Raw genomic sequence first — 18,221 nt, 5'->3', positions numbered from 1 at the left:
GTCCTGCGGGGGGAGCCCACGGTCGGTCACCATCCCTTCGGGGGTGCGCAGATGTTTGACGGGCATCTCATTGATTCCTTCCGTCCGGGTCCTCAGCGCTTCCCCAGGCCACAGATCCGCCCCACGGGGCTTCCGCTCGGGGGTCCGAGCAGCAGTGCCACCTTCCTCCTTCAATGCTGGTCAGTGGCGGTGAGTGGGTCCACAGCGTCTCCCCAGGCTACAGATCTGCCCCACAGGGCTTCCGCTCGGGGGTCCGAGCAGTAGCACCACCATCCTCCTTTAATGCTGGTCAGTGGCAGTGAGGTTGGCAGAGCTCGGAGGATACCGTCCTTTTGCTTAGCGCGGATGGCGCACAGTGGCCATTTCTCCCCCTCCGGCCGCACGGCATTCGGTTCAGGCAGCTCCGTCGGGAGTGACCTCCGGGCTCTCAAATTTTCAGGATTCGCTCCTCAGGTGTTCGCCTCCTTATCAGCGTGTATTTGCAGGCTTTAAAGCTGCCAGGACAGGATATTTCCACAAAAATTGTTGGCGGCCAGCAGAGCTAAGAGAGATCACGTCTTCATTGCTTGGCTGTTGGCCACGCCCCCCGCAGATGAAGTATTGTTGAGGCTAGCTTATAGTGAATAGATTGCGGCATACACCAACATATACATGTATATATTCAGTAAAAAAAACTTTGTTAAAGGGATATTATGGTTAAGTTGCGCTACTAAAAACCTATGAAATTCAGTAAAAAACATTGCTAAAGGGACGTTACGGTTCCAAGTAAAACCGAAAAACCCCTGAAATTCGCCAGTTATGGTACGTTAACCATAACTCGCGCCACCACTGTGCACTGCTAAGACTAACACCCAGGACATCAAAGATGACATCACAAATGTCATTGATGACATTACTGATGCCATCACATGTGCATTTTTTACTTTTCATAAAAAGTCTGTCCAATGGATTCTTATTATAATGTTCACAAAAAAGTGTCAAGGATCATTGGAATAAATATCATGAGCTACTTAGTGCATTAATCAATACATTGATATAAATAGAATTCTTTTATGGAATTCTACCACGTATACTCGTAAAAACATAGGCATTGTGTGCAGCATACATGATGGAGGTGCAATATTCATAATTTTGCCATATTGAATACTGAAATTATAACTACTTTCTTATTACAGTTTTGCATACTGTCAAACATGTAATAAGTAGCTAATAAAACCTACTTACTACATAATTGCATTATTACAGACAAAACACAAAGAGATAACAACACATACAAATATGAGTATATACAGGGAAAGTGAAGTAAGCAAAAAAGCAGCAGTAGTAGCAGCAGAAAGAGTTCATAACCTAACTGATTATCTTTATGCAGAGAAATTATTGCTCTTTTTCAAATGTGCAATTTACCCTATGTATAGTTATCACATGATGTGACTGCACCCTAAGGAGAGTAGTGTGAGTACAATGTATACAAATATGAATATATACAGGGAAATACAGTAATAAAAAAAACGAACTATCAGAAAGTGCTAATAATCCTACTGATTATCTTCATGCACAGAAACCATTGCTGTCTTTCCAGCTTGTGTCTTCCCTTATGTATATGTTTCATATGATATGACTGGACTCTAAGAAAATTACTGTAAGAACATACTTGAGGGATAACTCTACAAATATAGTACCTTTTCAATTTTTATTTCCTGACTGTTACTGAAGAAAACCATGTGCCCTAGATATGTTAGTAAAGGAAAAAAGGGTGAGCCAGACATCTGATGTCATCAATGACATTTGTGATGTCATCTTTGATGTCCTGGGTGTTAGTCTTAGCAGTGCACAGTGGTGGCACAAGTTATGGTTGTTTAACTTACCATAACTGGTGAATTTCAGGGGTTCTCCGGTTTTACTTGAAACCGTACCGTCCCTTTAGCAAAGTTTTTTTACTGAATTTCATAGGTTTTTAGTAACCATAACGTCCCTTTAACAACGTTTTTTTACTGAATTTCATAGGTTTTTAGTAGCACAGCTTAACCATAATATCCCTGACTTTATATACATGTACCTTAGAACATACTGAACCCCTGCTACTGAATTTGATGTCCGCGGACTCTTCGTATGTCCGCGGACAGACGCAGACTACAGCAACAGTACCCAAAAAGTCAGGGGATATCTTAAATTGTTATATCATGCCATACGAACACTGCACAAGTTCACAAACCAACACACATACACATTATATGTAGTAATAAATAAGAAGTGTAACCTATATATGTAACACATCAACCATTCATTTAAATACAATATGTACTAAAATGGAATATACCAAAAGAAGAAAGATAGGCTTCCAACATAATTACCTCACAGAAACTGCACAGCTAGGAGCAACAGCAGAGCTACAAACCAGTAAGAACACAATTTACCAGAAGCTAGTAAGTATACTTCATTTTTATTATATATTTGTAAAATTTCTGTATTAGATACATAAACATTTATATAATTTTGTTTTCACACAGAAATGTCCAGTACTTTGGAGTGGCTTGAGGAGAATTTCCCACATGAGGAAATGTCTGAAGATAGTGAACCTAATGGTAGACACTTCTCTATATAAACCAAGTAATATATACATTTAACATATAAATCTTTTTTTTGTACAGACCATACAAACATTGAAAATAGTACACCAAAAGATATATTGGATGAGACTCTGCAGCGCATGGAAGACAAAATGGACATGCTCATGGCAAATTTCAACAATTTGAAAAACTTTGTGGAGGATCACTTGAAAAAAAAATTAGATACCATTGTCCCACATGTACCTGTCCCCCCTCTCCATATCCCATTCAATTATCCCCAAACCCTCTCCATGAACAAAAACGCTTTGATGAGACGTCCATCCCTTCTTCACCTCCTATCAATCCTCTTGAAACCCTCAATTCTCCTGTGTTTGTCTCAGTTTCTGCTTCTCCTTCTCTTTCATAAATTTTACATCTATATATAATATAATAATTTTGCTTTATGTGCCCTAAATCAGTTCTTGTTTTTGATTTATTTTTTAAAAAGCAGTTGAGGTGTCCGCGGACAGCGCGGGTGTCCAGAATGTCCATAATCAAATGAAAATGGGGGCGTCCTAAGGACACTATACATGTCCGTACTGTTCGCAGGCAAGTTGAAACAGTTCTAAGAACAAACGAGGTTTCCGGGATGTCCGCAATTAACCAAAATGGAGATGTTCTAAGAACATTATGCCTGTCCGTAATGTTCGCAAGCAAGTCCAAACTGTTCTAAGAACACATTCAGTGTCCGGGATGTCGGCAATCAAACGAAAATGGAGGCGTCCTAAGGACACTATACCTGTCCGTACTGTTCACAGGCAAGTTGACACTGTCGAGGTGTCCGGGATGTCCGTAATTAACCAAAATTGAGATGTTCTACGAACATTATGCCTGTCCATAATGTTCGCAAGCAAGTCGAAACTGTTCTAAGAACACTCTTGGTGTCCGGGATATCCACAATTAACCAAAATGGAGGTGTAACGACACTATACCTATCCGTACTGTTCGCTGGCAAGTTGAAACTGTTCTAAGAACACACCCGTGTCCGGGATGTCCGCAATTAATCAAAATGGAGGTGTCCTAAGGACACTATACCTGTCCATACTGTTCGCAGGCAAGTTGAAACTGTTCTAAGTACACACTCGGTGTCCGGGATGTCCAATTAACCAAAATGTAGGTGTTCTAAGGACACTATGCCTGTCCGTACTGCCTAAAGAGCATCTACGCACATGCGCACCACACCCGTAAGGTCTCTGAACATTGCGCCTGTCCGTTAGTGTTCGCGTCCCTTGTGTCACCCTTTTAATTAATTTCAGGACTCGAACACTGTCCGTAGAATAACCGCGCGCATGCGCACAACCGTTCCCGTGCATTTGATGTCCTGCGAACACCTCTTACGTTCGCAGACATGTTCGCAACGCCATCATGTGACCGCAAACACGCTGAGCGTGTGTCCTGAATTGCGGACACTGTCTGGGTCACCAAACATTTTAAAAGTATCTTTTCGGGCAATCCACAGTATTTTATACTAAAAATTCACCATAGCACATGTCCCAGACAATAACTCTGACTTTCTACATATTTTTTAGAACTTTTTGAGCACTTGTGGGGTGTTCGTCCTGTCCGTGGACAGCGCAGGTGAGGATGCAAAGGAGGATGAAGAGGATGACTAGGAGGAGGTAATGGAAGTCCCTAATACCAGCACTCGCCCTGAGTCTTGGGTGTGGCGGTTATTTACCATTCATGGTAACGTATCCAAGGCGCGTGCAAACAAAGTCACCTGACACGAGTGCAAAATGGTACTGAGTTGTGGGAGGCTTGGTTCGTACAGCTTTGGTACGACTACTATGAAGCGTCACCTAAAGTCGTTCCACAGTGCCGTTCGTACGTTGTACCTTGCAACGAGCGTAGTAGGTTGAGTTCCTCTACTTTGTCCTCTGTTTCTGCTCCTCTCACCACAAGAGACACTCCTTTTGGAGTGTCTCTTGGACACTCCTGTTGGAGAGCGCATCCCTCCAGCTGACTCACAGGCCATTCACAATGCTGATGACCCTTACCTTTCGAGGGTCACAGTTTTGTGTATGTACTGTGACGCAGTACTCTTCAGAAGGGGAGAGACTTTGAAGGGCTTTTGAGTCTCTGGTCTCAGAGCACGAGAAGACCTGCTCACTACCTAAGTAAGGCCCACCCTACATCTTCCTCTCTCCACCCGCCCTTTCTTATACCTGTGGTTGGTGTCCCCCTTACCCTCCTTTCCCCTCCTCTCCTAGTGTGTTGTGTGTAAAAAACCAAAAAAAATACAAAACAACAAAAATAAAAAGTGGGCTCTTTTCAGAGCCGCCTTTCACAGTCAAAAAATAGAAGTGGGAAATAAATTGAGCAGGCTCCTGTTTTTTTTTTTTTAGAAGTCTGCGGACAGTTTGCGAACATCAAACATTTTGGGGTGTTGCCCTATCAAAATTATTGCACTTTTTTCTGGGAGGAAGTGGTGGCTCTGAAAAGAGCCTTTTGTGGTATTTTTTTGTATTTGAAAAACTTAAAAAAATCAACAGCTACTGCAAAAAAGCTGGCTGTAATTTCACAAAAGGATGCAATGCATTTGTACATTTCTCAGAAAAATCTGATTACCAGCATAAGTAAGATGGATTCCATCTCTACCAAAAATGTTTGTGCTTCGAAACATAATATTTTCATTGTGAAAAGAGGACATGCCATGCCAACTTCTCTTAGAAAGGCACAAACAGCCTTATTGACATTGCGCCTCGCTTTCTCCATTTGTGGACCAAATGAAGAAGAACACAGCCACACTTGTCTCTGCGCAATATGAGAAAAAATGACTTGGGAATTTGGAAACATATCCATGACCTTCCAAGGTCTTTCTTTCATCGCAAATTGCAAAGAAATTCCTGACACATGTCCCAAACTGTTCCCTCCACAATTAATTATAATTATGTCTGGATGATGTTCTGTCTGCAAACTAGCACAGAGAGGTAGCAAGTCTAGCCACTTCATTCCGAGTACTCCATGCCAGTGCACTTCCACATGAGGGAATCCAAGATCTGCAGCTACTCCACAGCGTTGTGCATGCACCTCCAACCAATGTATCCATGAGTCTCCCAAAATCCAGACAATCTGTTTTCTGAAACACACAGCCATAGCTAAGTGTTCTTCTCTCAGGAAAAAGACCTTCTGACAAACTGTCTTCTTACACAACACATCCACCAAACTATACTGACCAATCGATTCCTCTGCTCATTCTCATTTGCATGCCTCTCCACCCCAAAATCCCTGTATGTAATGCGGTGTCCACGGACCTTCGTTATGTCCGCGGACATATCGTAACCTAGACAGCCCTTCTACCAATTCCACTTCACTCTCTGTGCCATTCCCTCATTTTATACAGCTAAACAGTCACACAGCCATCCACCAATCACATTCAAGACCTCTACATCTAACTGCATCATCAGAGTTCAGCACTTCAAATGTACTGTAGATTACTCTGAGTACAAGTCTCATATCATTGGAAAGCACCTACTACAAAAACTACTGTACAAGTCTCCAAGATTTCTACTTGCAGTTGCATGCATATCCACATGCATGAATACAAACTACAGGTATGCATATTTTCTGCACAGTACAAGTACAACTCTTATGAATGCATATAAACAAAGTAACTGTCACTTAATCTGTATAACCTATAAAATTAACTTACTGTCATTTTTCCCACCTGCTATAATCAACTGTCACTTCCAAACCTGTCTGCTATCTAAACAAATTTTTACACACACAGCTGTCTAAAAAATTATAATATTGGAAGATGGGAGAAATAACAGTATAATTGTAGAAAAACACTACGTAGTGTATTATAAAATTACACACAGCCAGGATAAGGTCATGCACCTTCATACACTCACACAGATAGACACTAACATTGAAAAACTCCCGACTGCAATAACACCACTACCTGTAAATCACATTCTTCTGATTTATTACCCACACCTTCACAAATGCATACATTCCATGCTTTTCTATACAGTATCTGCCATTTACCTTACAAAAATTACAAAATAAGTATATCATTATTTCTTCTGTCTCCAATAACACAGCCTTTAGAAACCAAGCGTGTTTCATACACTTTCTATTCTACTCATTTGCATAGCATGTTGAACTAACATAATGTAAATAAAATATAAAGGCTGCACATAGTCAAGGAAACTACATACTATATACACACAAAATTACTAACTTCTTTCCTTTACAATTACAGTGAAGACCACTCTCCTGAAAAGCAGCAGAATCCGAAGTACAAACAACAACTCAGAAGAAACCTAACCTTTCCACACAAAAAAAGTAAGTAAAATACTACCATAATATTCTTACTGTTACTCATTGTTACTGTTACTCAAACACACTGTGCGGTTGATTGCCGCACAAATCCCCATTCTTCGGCACACAAATGACATAACTCAGTGTCAACTTTTATGGCTTTGGCGTCACTGACTTGACTCCACTCTTCCTCCCCCTCACCTGAGAGATGGTGGACACTGTCTTCAGGACTGATGGACCTTCGGGTTCTGTAATCCTTTTCCTTTCTTGTTTGGCGTCTGAGTCTCCCACGAGAGGAAGCCACAGTGGAGGCCAGACAAAGCACTCCACTTGGACTCCGTTCCCGGGAGGGACAAATTAGGGGAAAAAGCCGTAAGCGGCGGAAAAAACCCCTGCTGATGGCACAGGAGTCCTCGTGGAAGCTGGGCTCCGATTGGAGATGGAAGGGCTGGAGGCTAGGAGCCACAAAGAGAGTAGTACGGGTAAGGGAAAAGTAGGGTACTAGACCAAGGGAAAGGAAATAGGAGCAGGGACCCGTGGAGAGGCATGGCGGAGAAGGAGGCACGGGAGGCGGGAGCGAAAACAGGGAAAAGGGCAGCAAGAGGAGAAAGAACGTAAACTAGCGTTCGCAACGGGCGGCAGCGAGGGGAACAGCTGACTGCGAGGTTGCAACGCGCTACGCTGACTGGGAGGCGGGGCTCGATAGGCCCGCGGAAACAAACAGAAAGACTAGACCGCGCGAACGCGTGTTGCAGCATACGTGTAGCGCTTCCCTGTATTTAGTTGAAACTTCGGCCACACACGCCAGGAAAGGATACGGCGTGTGACAGTATGCCCCCTCTTAAACTGGAGGCCCCCGGGTTTCCCTGGATGTGCTTTATAAAACCTCCTAAGGAGAATAGGTGCGTGGATATGGGAAAGGGGCTCCCAGGAATCTTCTGCACTGGAGTAACCTTTCCAATGAATCAGATATTCTACGCGGTCCCTGCGGTATCTGGAATCTCTAATATAGGAGATTTCGTATTCATCCTGGGTGGTCGCAGGAGCAGGGATAGGCATGTAACAAGCACATCGTGACTGATCTGCACTCCTCAGCAACGAAGCATGAAAAACATGGTGAATCCGTTTCAAGGTGGGGGGTAGGCTGAGACGAAATGCCACTGGGTTGACTCTAGCGGTGATGGGGAAAGGGCCGATAAAACAAGGAGACAACTAAGAGGGATGCAACCAGCGTGGGAGAAATTTGGTGGAAAGCCAAACTTTGGAGCCCACCTTCCAATCCGGAACATCCTGGCGGTGCCTGTCAGCCTGTATTTTTTTTGTGCGACGGCTCCCTGACAAACTTAGCTTGGCTGTCTGTTGAGCTGCCTTTAGCCGAAACAACACCTCCTCCACAAAGGGCAAGGAGGAGTGCGGGGGAGAATAGATCGAGGATGGTAACCATAAGAGCAAAAAAAAGGTGACATCTTGATGGCGGAATGTATAGCATTATTATATGCAAACTCTGCCGTGGGTAATAGCGAGAACCAATTGTCTTGCTCAGCATTGACATAAGCCTGTAGATATTGCTCAAGAGTTGAGTTTAATCTCTCTGTTTGGCCGTTAGTTTGGGGGTGGTACCCCGATGATAGGGCCCTCTCAATGCCGAGATTCTGACACAGAGACTTCCAGAACCGAGACACAAATTGGCTCCCACGATCCGACAATATCTTAGCCGGGAGACCATGAAGCCGAAAAATGTCTTTAATGAAAACTCGAGCCATTGCCTCAGCCGTGGGCAGCCCAGGAAGTGGAGAAAAATGCGCCATTTTAGTAAATGAGTCGACCGTTACTAGGATACAAGAGCAGCCTTGAGACACCGGTAAATCCACTATAAAGTCTGCGTTAATGTGACTCCATTCTTCACATGCCTTCTTCATAGCTAGGATCTCCCTTTCTATGACTGAGTAATTGCGCTGGCTTTCTGTGAGTGTCTTAGATAGGTAGGCCACCGGATGTTCCATGCCTTCATGTTCTTGAAGGAGGACTGCCCCAACGGCTGCAGACGAAGCATCAGTCTCAAGTATAAACTGTTTGGTTTGGTCGGGCTGCCGTAGGACGGGGGCACGACAGAACTGATCTTTGAGACGACGGAAGCCATCTTCTGCCCGCGGGTTCCAAGCAAATGGCAGAGCGGATTTCTTTAGTAGACTTGTTATGGGCAGAACTATATCCGAAAACCTGGCAATAAAGCGCCGGTAGAAATTTGCTAAACCCAAAAATTGTTGCACTTCTTTTACAGACTTAGGGGCCGGCCACTGGAGAATAGCCTCCACCTTACTTCTGTCCATCTGTACCCCCTGGGGGGTTAGAATAAATCCCAGATAGGGGACTGAAGAGACTCCAAAGAGACACTTCTCCCTCTTGGCAAAAAGGTGATGTTCCTTGAGCCAGGTTAATACCTCTGTGAGATGTTTAATGTGATCCGACATGTTGTTAGAGAACACCAATATGTCGTCAAGGTATATGACGATGGAGATGAACAGAAGGTCAGAGAAAATGCGATCCATAAACCTTTGGAATACCGCTGGTGCATTAACGAGCCCAAAGGGCATCACACGGTACTCGAAGAGGCCAAAAGTGGTTCTAAAAGCCGTCTTCCATTCATCTCCCTTCCTGATTCGGAGCAAATGGTAAGCATTTCGCAAATCTAATTTAGAAAACACTAAGGCCCCTTGTACTGCTGCCAGTATATCGGGTAGCAAAGGCATTGGGTAGCGGTCCTTCCTGGTTACTTTATTTAGACCTCTATAGTCTATGCAAGGTCGGAGATCCGAGGAATCTCTCTTTGGGATGAAAATCAGTGGGGCTCCTGCCGGTGACTTAGATGATTGGATAAGACCGTTGCAGAGATTGTCATTGAGATACTTTCGCAAAACTTCTTTCTCCCTATGGGACAATGCAAACATTCTGCCAAAGGGTACCAATGCATTGGGAGTCAGTTCTATGACGCAATCTTCGGGCCGATGGGGGGGCAATTCCGAAGGAGAAGAGTCAGCAAAGACTGTATCAAAACTCTCTAGAATCTGAGTGACCGAGTGAACTCCCACAGTCGTGTTATGTTCCCTAGAGGATGTTTCCACAGTCTGATAGTTAACCCCCTGTAAACAATGTTTTTGGCAATAAGGAGAACTGAAATCCAGGCGATTGGAAGCCCAATCAATGTGGGGGTTATGTTGACGGAGCCAAGTAATTCCCAATATGAGAGTGTAAAATGAGCGGCTCTAATGATGTCAAACGTTATGTTTTCCGTGTGTTGATGGAAGGAGAGTAACAAAGGTTCCGTAGATTGAGTTATTAATTCGGAGCTCAAAGGTTTGCCGTCCACGCCTTCCACTTTCTGTTCTTCCTGGCGATCAATGCGCCTGGCACCAATCCGATTAACCCACAGGGTGTCAGCAAAGTTTCCAGCGGCTCCACAATCGAGGAGAGTCAGTACCTCAATTTGGTTCTCCCCAATAGTGACTCGAACTGGAATCACCATAAGACGAGAGTCTTCGGTAGGATTGGACGAGCCAATCGACATGGAAACATAGGGACTATGAAAGACCCCTCGACATCCCGTCCCTTCTAGGATCGAGGGCCTTCGTTTTCCGACTGCTTATTGGACAATTCAGGACAGTTCTTTACTAAGTGCTGATCGGATCCACAGTAGGCACACAACCCATGCTCTCTCCTTCTTTTCCTCTCCTCGGGAGTAAGAGAACGACGTGTAGCACCTATTTGCATCGGCTCTTCTATTCGTTTGGGTGAAGCAGGTGGAGGAGAGGGACTGCTTGGGAAGAAGGATCGGCTCCGCCTCTTCTCCTGTCTCCTTTCTGACATTCTGAACTCGAGTTGAAGTGCGGCTGTCATTAAATCAGCTATCGAGTCTGGACGAGGGGAGCGAGCCACTTCAACCTTTAGATCTTCTCTAAGACCGCGTCGAAATAATATGATCTGTGACTGCTCTGACCAACCTGTCTCTGAGGCCAGTTTTTTGAATGTCGAAATATAAGTAAGCACATCCGATTGTCCTTGCCGAATATGAAGCAGGTCCTCCCCTGCTGCCAGGGCAAGTTCAGGCCTCCCAAAGGTACTCTTGAGTACATTCAGGAAGGCCTCGTAGTCCTGAAGCACAGGGTCAGCGCGGGTCACTAAGGGAGTAGTCCAGGATAATGCGTTCCCCGACATGTTGGAAATCATAAAGCACACCTTAGCATGGTCCGAGGTGTAGGTACGGGCTCTGAAAGTAAAGTATATTTTGCAGGCGTCCAAAAACTCTCTCAGCTTCTTCGGCGAGCCCTCGAATTTGCCTGAAGAAAGTGCCATGGGGGATAAGTCAGTGGATGGTGGTTCCCGGGCTGTTACCATATGCTTCAGCAGGGCATTCTCTGCCTGCATATTCTGCATTTCTAGAGAGAGGCGCTGGACTGCGGCTCTTACTTTCTACTGTCATCTGAACCCCAGTATAGTAACACACAAATAGAAGAATAGGCTTCCCAACTAGTTGTAGCTACCCAATACACAATCACACACCATCACATACATCACTACCATCAAACTCAGACACTCATGCACACAACACACATGCATCGCAGAACAACCCAACCCATACCTTCTTTATTTTTTTCAACAGATCCCAAAGAATGCCAACCAAAAAGCAAGTCCGTAGAAAACAACGTAGAAGTAGAGTAAATGAAAAAAGAAGTATCCAAAATAAGCATCCATCTCTAGCATAATTTGTACAAAAAGTTCAACAAAACAGCTAGTACAGTCATTTAGCAAAACAAAACATGCTTCAAGTACAGAAACTTTGCCTCCTCTATCGAAATGTAAAACGAAACAGAAAACGATTATCAAGAATTCAGCTACCACTACTGCTAAAACTGCTCCTATAAATCTTGATATAATGGCAAGTAAACATACCAAAAAAATATTTTAGCAAAAATTTTCCGCCACAGTCTTTCAAAATCTTATAAAAACAGGAGAGAAATCATGCACAACCCTTAAAACCTACCGTACAAAATTAATATTAGAAGCTTTGATAGACAGTACAATCCTAATCAAAAGAAAATTATTTATTTTAGTATTAAAAAGAATGAAACCACTAACAAAACTAATTAGTAAATTACAAAAAAGACTTCTCAATAAACGGAATGTCAACAAAAATAACTTCTTAAATATCTGTGGAGGTGAATGGAGTCACACCACAAACACAGAACCATATTTTAATGAAGAAGCATACAAACAAATACAATTGCTATGCATAGCAGTGGACAAGGTTATGAAAAAATTAATAATACCATAATGGAACAAGAAATACTGCTTACACAAATATCCCCTGAAAACTCAGAATTACCTCTCCATTCGACTGGACGAAAACATCCAGTATACAAATGGTCATGCACATCAATGTGTAAAATTCCCAAAAAATCTTTCAAATCTTTACGCCAATTCCTCAATGAATATGTGAAAGGCAAAGACAAAATCAAAATGAAACAGCTGCAAAATATGGATACCTGTCCAGTGCGTAAATACACAGGGCTACAAGGACATTTGTTAGCTTGCATTTCAGGACCAATGTGCAAAAGCACCTTCCATCATATCAAAACGATATCAACACATCATCCAACTATAAGAAATGTAGTCTATAAACTGTACTATGCTAAAAGTCCTGCATTAGCACTAGCCAATTTAAATAACAATCTTCTACATGGTACGGCCAAAGAACTACTTGAAGAAATTGACCATATCAAGAAAAAATATTTTGAAAGTGAAAGCCACTTAGAAAAAATGCAATACCTTTACAACAAACTAGCAACAATTGTACACATGGCAACCTTCTACTACACACATACAAAAAAGAAATACTAAAATTTAAAAGTACATCCGCTGAAATACCAAACCATGTGTGTGTGTGTTGCCGCAGAACTTTTTATAAAACTAATACAATTCTATAGACATAACATACAAAATAGACGACAATGAAGATTCTAAATGGTTTGAATTAGCTCTCAACCTTATAGCAGAAAACAAATACGAAATAACTGACCCTTTAATACTTTGCAGTTACTGCACTACAAAACTTGACAACAACTAAACTCCTTCACGTGCTATCACAAATAACTTAGAATTATTCCCACTACCAAAACCCCTACAACAACTCAATTTAAACGAGAGCATCATAATTCAAACAGTACACCCATTTCAAGCAATAATACGTCTTCAACCAAAAACAGCAAAATTACCTCCCTCTGAATTGATGAAAGGCACTCGTGGCAAAGGAATGTATTTACCATTAGATCTGACAGAAAATGTGCACACTCTAGGAGGCAACGTCCAATAGAACAATATTTAATTATCTTAGTAAATGGTGTACCAACAGAAGACAAAAAAATTTGGCAACAACTCATCGACTTTCATAGAGTTAGACAAGCCTTGCAATATCTAAAAGACAATAATGAGTACTACAAAGAAATAAATATTGAAGAAAACTTAAGGGGAACAACTGAAATAATTCAAGAGTCATGAGAAACTGGTCAATTTGAACTTCTGGATCCAGCTGCAGTAGCCAATATTTTAGACCATTATACAATTCATCCATTGCACTCTAAAGACAGCATAGATGATGCACTAGAAACGTACCAAATGCGACAAACCAAAGGATCACCAATGAGCATATGGGAAAAAAGTATACAAGCATGTGCTTTTCCTCTACTATTTCCTACTGGCAAAGGAGGAAGATACTATGCAGACCCATTCAAATAACAGCATCAGAATACCGTTCATTACGAATGTATTCTGAAGATCCCAGATTTAAACAAAATGTGGAATACATATTCCACCTACTCTTTGAAAGTGAACTAGCAACTCTGTTACGGAGTTGCACACATATTGAAACTGGGAACACCGTTTCAAAATATGCCAGCTACGCAATTAATACAAAAAGTGCAAGAAAAAGATGAGGTTTTAAAATCAAGTATTACAAATCTGTTTGCAAACATGCGTGATACAAAAGAATACTGGTTCCGACGTCACGGAGATGTACGCTGTATGTTCAGAAACCTTGGACCATCCACTTGGTTTGTTACATTAAGTTGCGCAGAATATGTATGGGAAGATTTACATGATTTCCTACGCATATCAAACAAAAACAAAACAAACATAGATATACTAACACCTGGAGAACTTTGCTCTCTAGATCCTGTTAATGTTTCAAGATATTTCCACCATCGTTTCATTGCTATGCTACACTTTATTTGTAATAAAACTGTTCCTCCACCCGGAGAAGTGCAACACTTCTTTTGGAGAAAAGAATATCAAGCCAGAGGAGCACCACATATCCACATGCTTTTATGGATTAAAGATGCGCTTAAATTAGGTCAGGACAGTGATGCCACTGTTTTGCAGTTCATCCAAAAATATGTCACTTGTAAAATCCCTTCACAAATGACAAATAGTGGCCTTCATGCACAAATTGTACAATTTCGAAGACACAAATGTGGCCAATATTGTCGTCGCAAATACAAAAACAAAGGGAAATACTACACCAAATGCCGGTTTGGTTTCCCTAGACCAGTTACAGAAACAGGTGAAGTAAACAACTTCATGTCTTCAGTTAGACATAGGTGATTTACCTTTAACACTAAGAACACATATTACATAAAAAGAACAGAAGAATCAAAATATATCAATGATTACAATGAAATCATTGCCCACTTATGGAATGCAAACATAGACGTGCAGTACATTTCAGACAATTCCACTGCCGTTGCACGATCTGTTACAGCATACTTAACAAAATCATAAAAAACAGAGCTTCAAGACCTCTGGAATGACCTATCATCAGACAAAACACTATCTCAGAAATTGTACAGCTTAGGCATAAAAATGCTCTCTCATAGAGAATGTGGCGCCTACGAAGCTGCAGATCGTTTAACCGGTACTGCTTTGTATGGAAAATCTGAAAATATAGTATGGCTAAGTCTTGGTCCTGCTAAATCTAGAAAAAGAGTTCTCGAATCATATGACGACATAGAAACAATAGCCAAAAATGATCCAAACAGCCAAGACATTTTGAAAAACAATTTACTAGACACATACTACCCGAACAGGAGTACCACTTTGGAAAACATGTCTATACCACATAGCCCAAAACTTTGCATACAAAAATAATATAAAACCTGATGAAAACAAAGGTAGATATACAGTGACAGATTGTGAAGGCAGCTTAGTAAAACTTACTAAACCAAGTTTAATTAATCATATCAAATTGTCATTATAATCTTCTCAACAGAAAGAACTATCCCTCCCACAACTTTTTAAACCATGGAGAAAAGAAGAAGAGTTATCTAGATAACTATGACTGCTACGAAGACGCTTTCAAAGCAAATGAAAGCACTATCACCGATGTAAACTTTATGCAGTACAAAACAATGTTGCAAAATTAACAGCAACATGAAGAACAACTCCAGGTCCAACTAGATAAGGACACTCCGGACAGTAGTCAACCTTCTGTAACAGGAAGCCAAGAACCACTGGGACAGCCACTAATAGCAAATGAAGCAGAATTAGCTATGACAGAAGTAGAAAACACCATGTGTCACTATGAAGAAGATATAGAAGACTTAACTCCACTACAATTAAAACTAAACAAAGAGCAGCGCACCATTTTTGAAGAAGTAACAAAAGAAATTGCACATGGTGTACAACATGAAAATAAAGAATGTACCTGCCAAAATTACAAACCTATACTACTATACGTCAGTGGTGATGCTGGTTCAGGCAAAACATTCTTAATCAAAATCATCAGCAAGTTCCTTCAACGATTGACAAACAACAAACTGTCAGCTGTTGTAACTGTCCCCACAGGTTTAGCTGCCTACAACATAGGCGGTGTCACTTTACACCGATTACTACTCCTTCCAGTAGAACACCAAAACAAATTAGATTATTACAAACTTTCTACAGAAATGGCAATGGAACTATGCAGAGTGTTAAAACAAATGAAAATGCTACTAATAGATGAATTGGGTATGTTCTCCAACCTAGTGTTGGCTTTGATTCATCACAGATTGCAAGAAGTACTTAAAACAAACTACGAAGAACCTTTTGGAGGAAAATACATTATTGTTTTCGGAGATCTTCAATTAACACCAGTGAAAGGTGAACCTATTTTTAAAACCTTAGGACACAAACTCTGCCATAAAACTATTGGCAGCATAGGAAATGTCAAACTTTGGCAACATTTCCAATACAAAGAATTAACAGAAAACATGTGCCAATCTACATACCTCACCTACGACAACATTTTAAAAAGTATTAGAATTGGTGTACTATCTCAAGAAGCACAAACAATATTAAAAACCCGGCACATCCATGCACTTTATGGCGATAACTCATGTGCTACTGATGTTATGGAACAATTAGCGCAGAAAAATGTCAATTGTATGGCCTTAATGCCAACTCTTGCAAGCTGTTCCAAATTCAATGAAACAATGTTAAGAAAGGAAATGCAAGTAATAATTGAAATTTGCTCCACAGACAAACTGGACGTACATGGTATTACACTACCAATGTGTCAACAACCAACAAGACTAAATACCTTAGAAAATTATATCTCCAACACAGCTGGCTTGGAAAAAATATTAAAATGATCCTTAAACTGTAGAGTAGTGCTTAAATGTAACTTGGACGTGGAGCAAGGACTAGTTAATGGTGCACTGGGTACAGTTGTTGGCTTTCAATCATACCCACGTGACAACATTCAGTTTGTCAATATACTCTGACAAACTTTCAGAAGTAAAAAGGATAGCGAGCTTAACAGCTCGATTCCTTCTCTTCAAAGAAGTATGCAGAGAACAATTTTCTCTAACTCTTGCATATGCAGTCACCATTCATAAATGCCAAGGTCTTACCCTAGACAAAGCATTGATCGATATTGGTAACACAGTCTTTAAAGAAGGCATGAGCTACGTAGCACTATCACGCTTACGTACACTTGAAGGTCTATTTCTAATCAACTTTGATGCAAGTAAAGTCAACGCTGATATTCCTTGCATTCTAGAATACAATAGACTACGTTCACTATACACCCCCAATCTAAAGGCATATCCTGTTCCACAAAAAAGAAAACGTTGTAAAAGAAAACTAAGTCAAACAGAAATGCAACAGAATCTGACTGCAAATCCTCCAAAGAGAGTAAAAGAAGCTAATACTTCATCATTTACCATAAGTAAAGAAGAACCAATTAGTCAAAGTAACTCAGGTACTTCTTCAGAGAGGCAACATACACTCCGAAAAAATGACTTGGACACAGAACTACCTGGTCCATTCAAATTTTCAAATGTAACTGGTGTAAGTTGTTACGCAAATGTAGCAATGAATATTCTATTTCAATTGTCCCCAATTGTTGACAACATTTACTTACACAGTACAGACCAATTGTGTTTGCAAATGTTAGTCCTTCATAGAAACGCAACAAACAATCCTGACAACACATATAGTTTTCACGGAATAAGACAAAAATTGGACTACTGTGCTGGAATGGTGAAATTCACTATAAACTCACAAGAAGATCCACAATAATTTCTAATGTACTTACTACAAGTATTGGAAAACAAAAGCATACCAATAAATGAAATCTACAAGATTTCATACATGTGGAAACATACCTGCACTCTCTGCAACAATGTTACACAAGAAGAAATCCCTAACAAGCGCTTTGTGAATGTATCCATACCAAATTGTGAATCCATTTCATTTCAGCAACTTGTACAACATGCAAACCATGGCAGATTATGTACTACCTGCAATTCAGATAATCGCTCTACCTTCCTAATACAAACACATAGTAAATAATTAATACTAATGCTTCTACGTTACAATGCAGATGGTACCAAAAACAACTGCAAGCTGACTGGATTCACACATGGTCAAGCATCACTTGGTAAATAAAACCTTCACAACAATAGGTATAATCTACCACGCAGGAGCCACAACCAATGCAGGTCACTACACTGCATATATAAAAAAGAAATGTGGATGGTTCGAATGTAATGATAGTACCATCACACTAAAGCAGAGATTACCAGCAAATCTTACAAACACTTATTTAATCTTCTTAAAACCAAAATGCAATAACTAATCTGTACTTAAACATTAACAAAACTTCAATTAGAAAACTATAAACTGTTAGAATACGCCAACAGGTATCCTACTGCCCCAAAATTCTATAACAACCAAACAGATAAATGAATACCATTAAATTATAACAAGAAACAAACAGTTAGAATACGCCAACAGGTATCTAAATGCCCCAAGATTTTG

This window comes from Ambystoma mexicanum, chromosome 6p (genome assembly GCF_040938575.1).
Source record: "Ambystoma mexicanum isolate Mex_15411 chromosome 6p, UKY_AmexF1_1, whole genome shotgun sequence".
Classification (NCBI taxonomy): Eukaryota; Metazoa; Chordata; class Amphibia; order Caudata; family Ambystomatidae; genus Ambystoma; species Ambystoma mexicanum.
The sequence above is the reverse complement of the archived record's forward strand: the minus strand, read 5'-3'. Positions refer to the sequence as shown.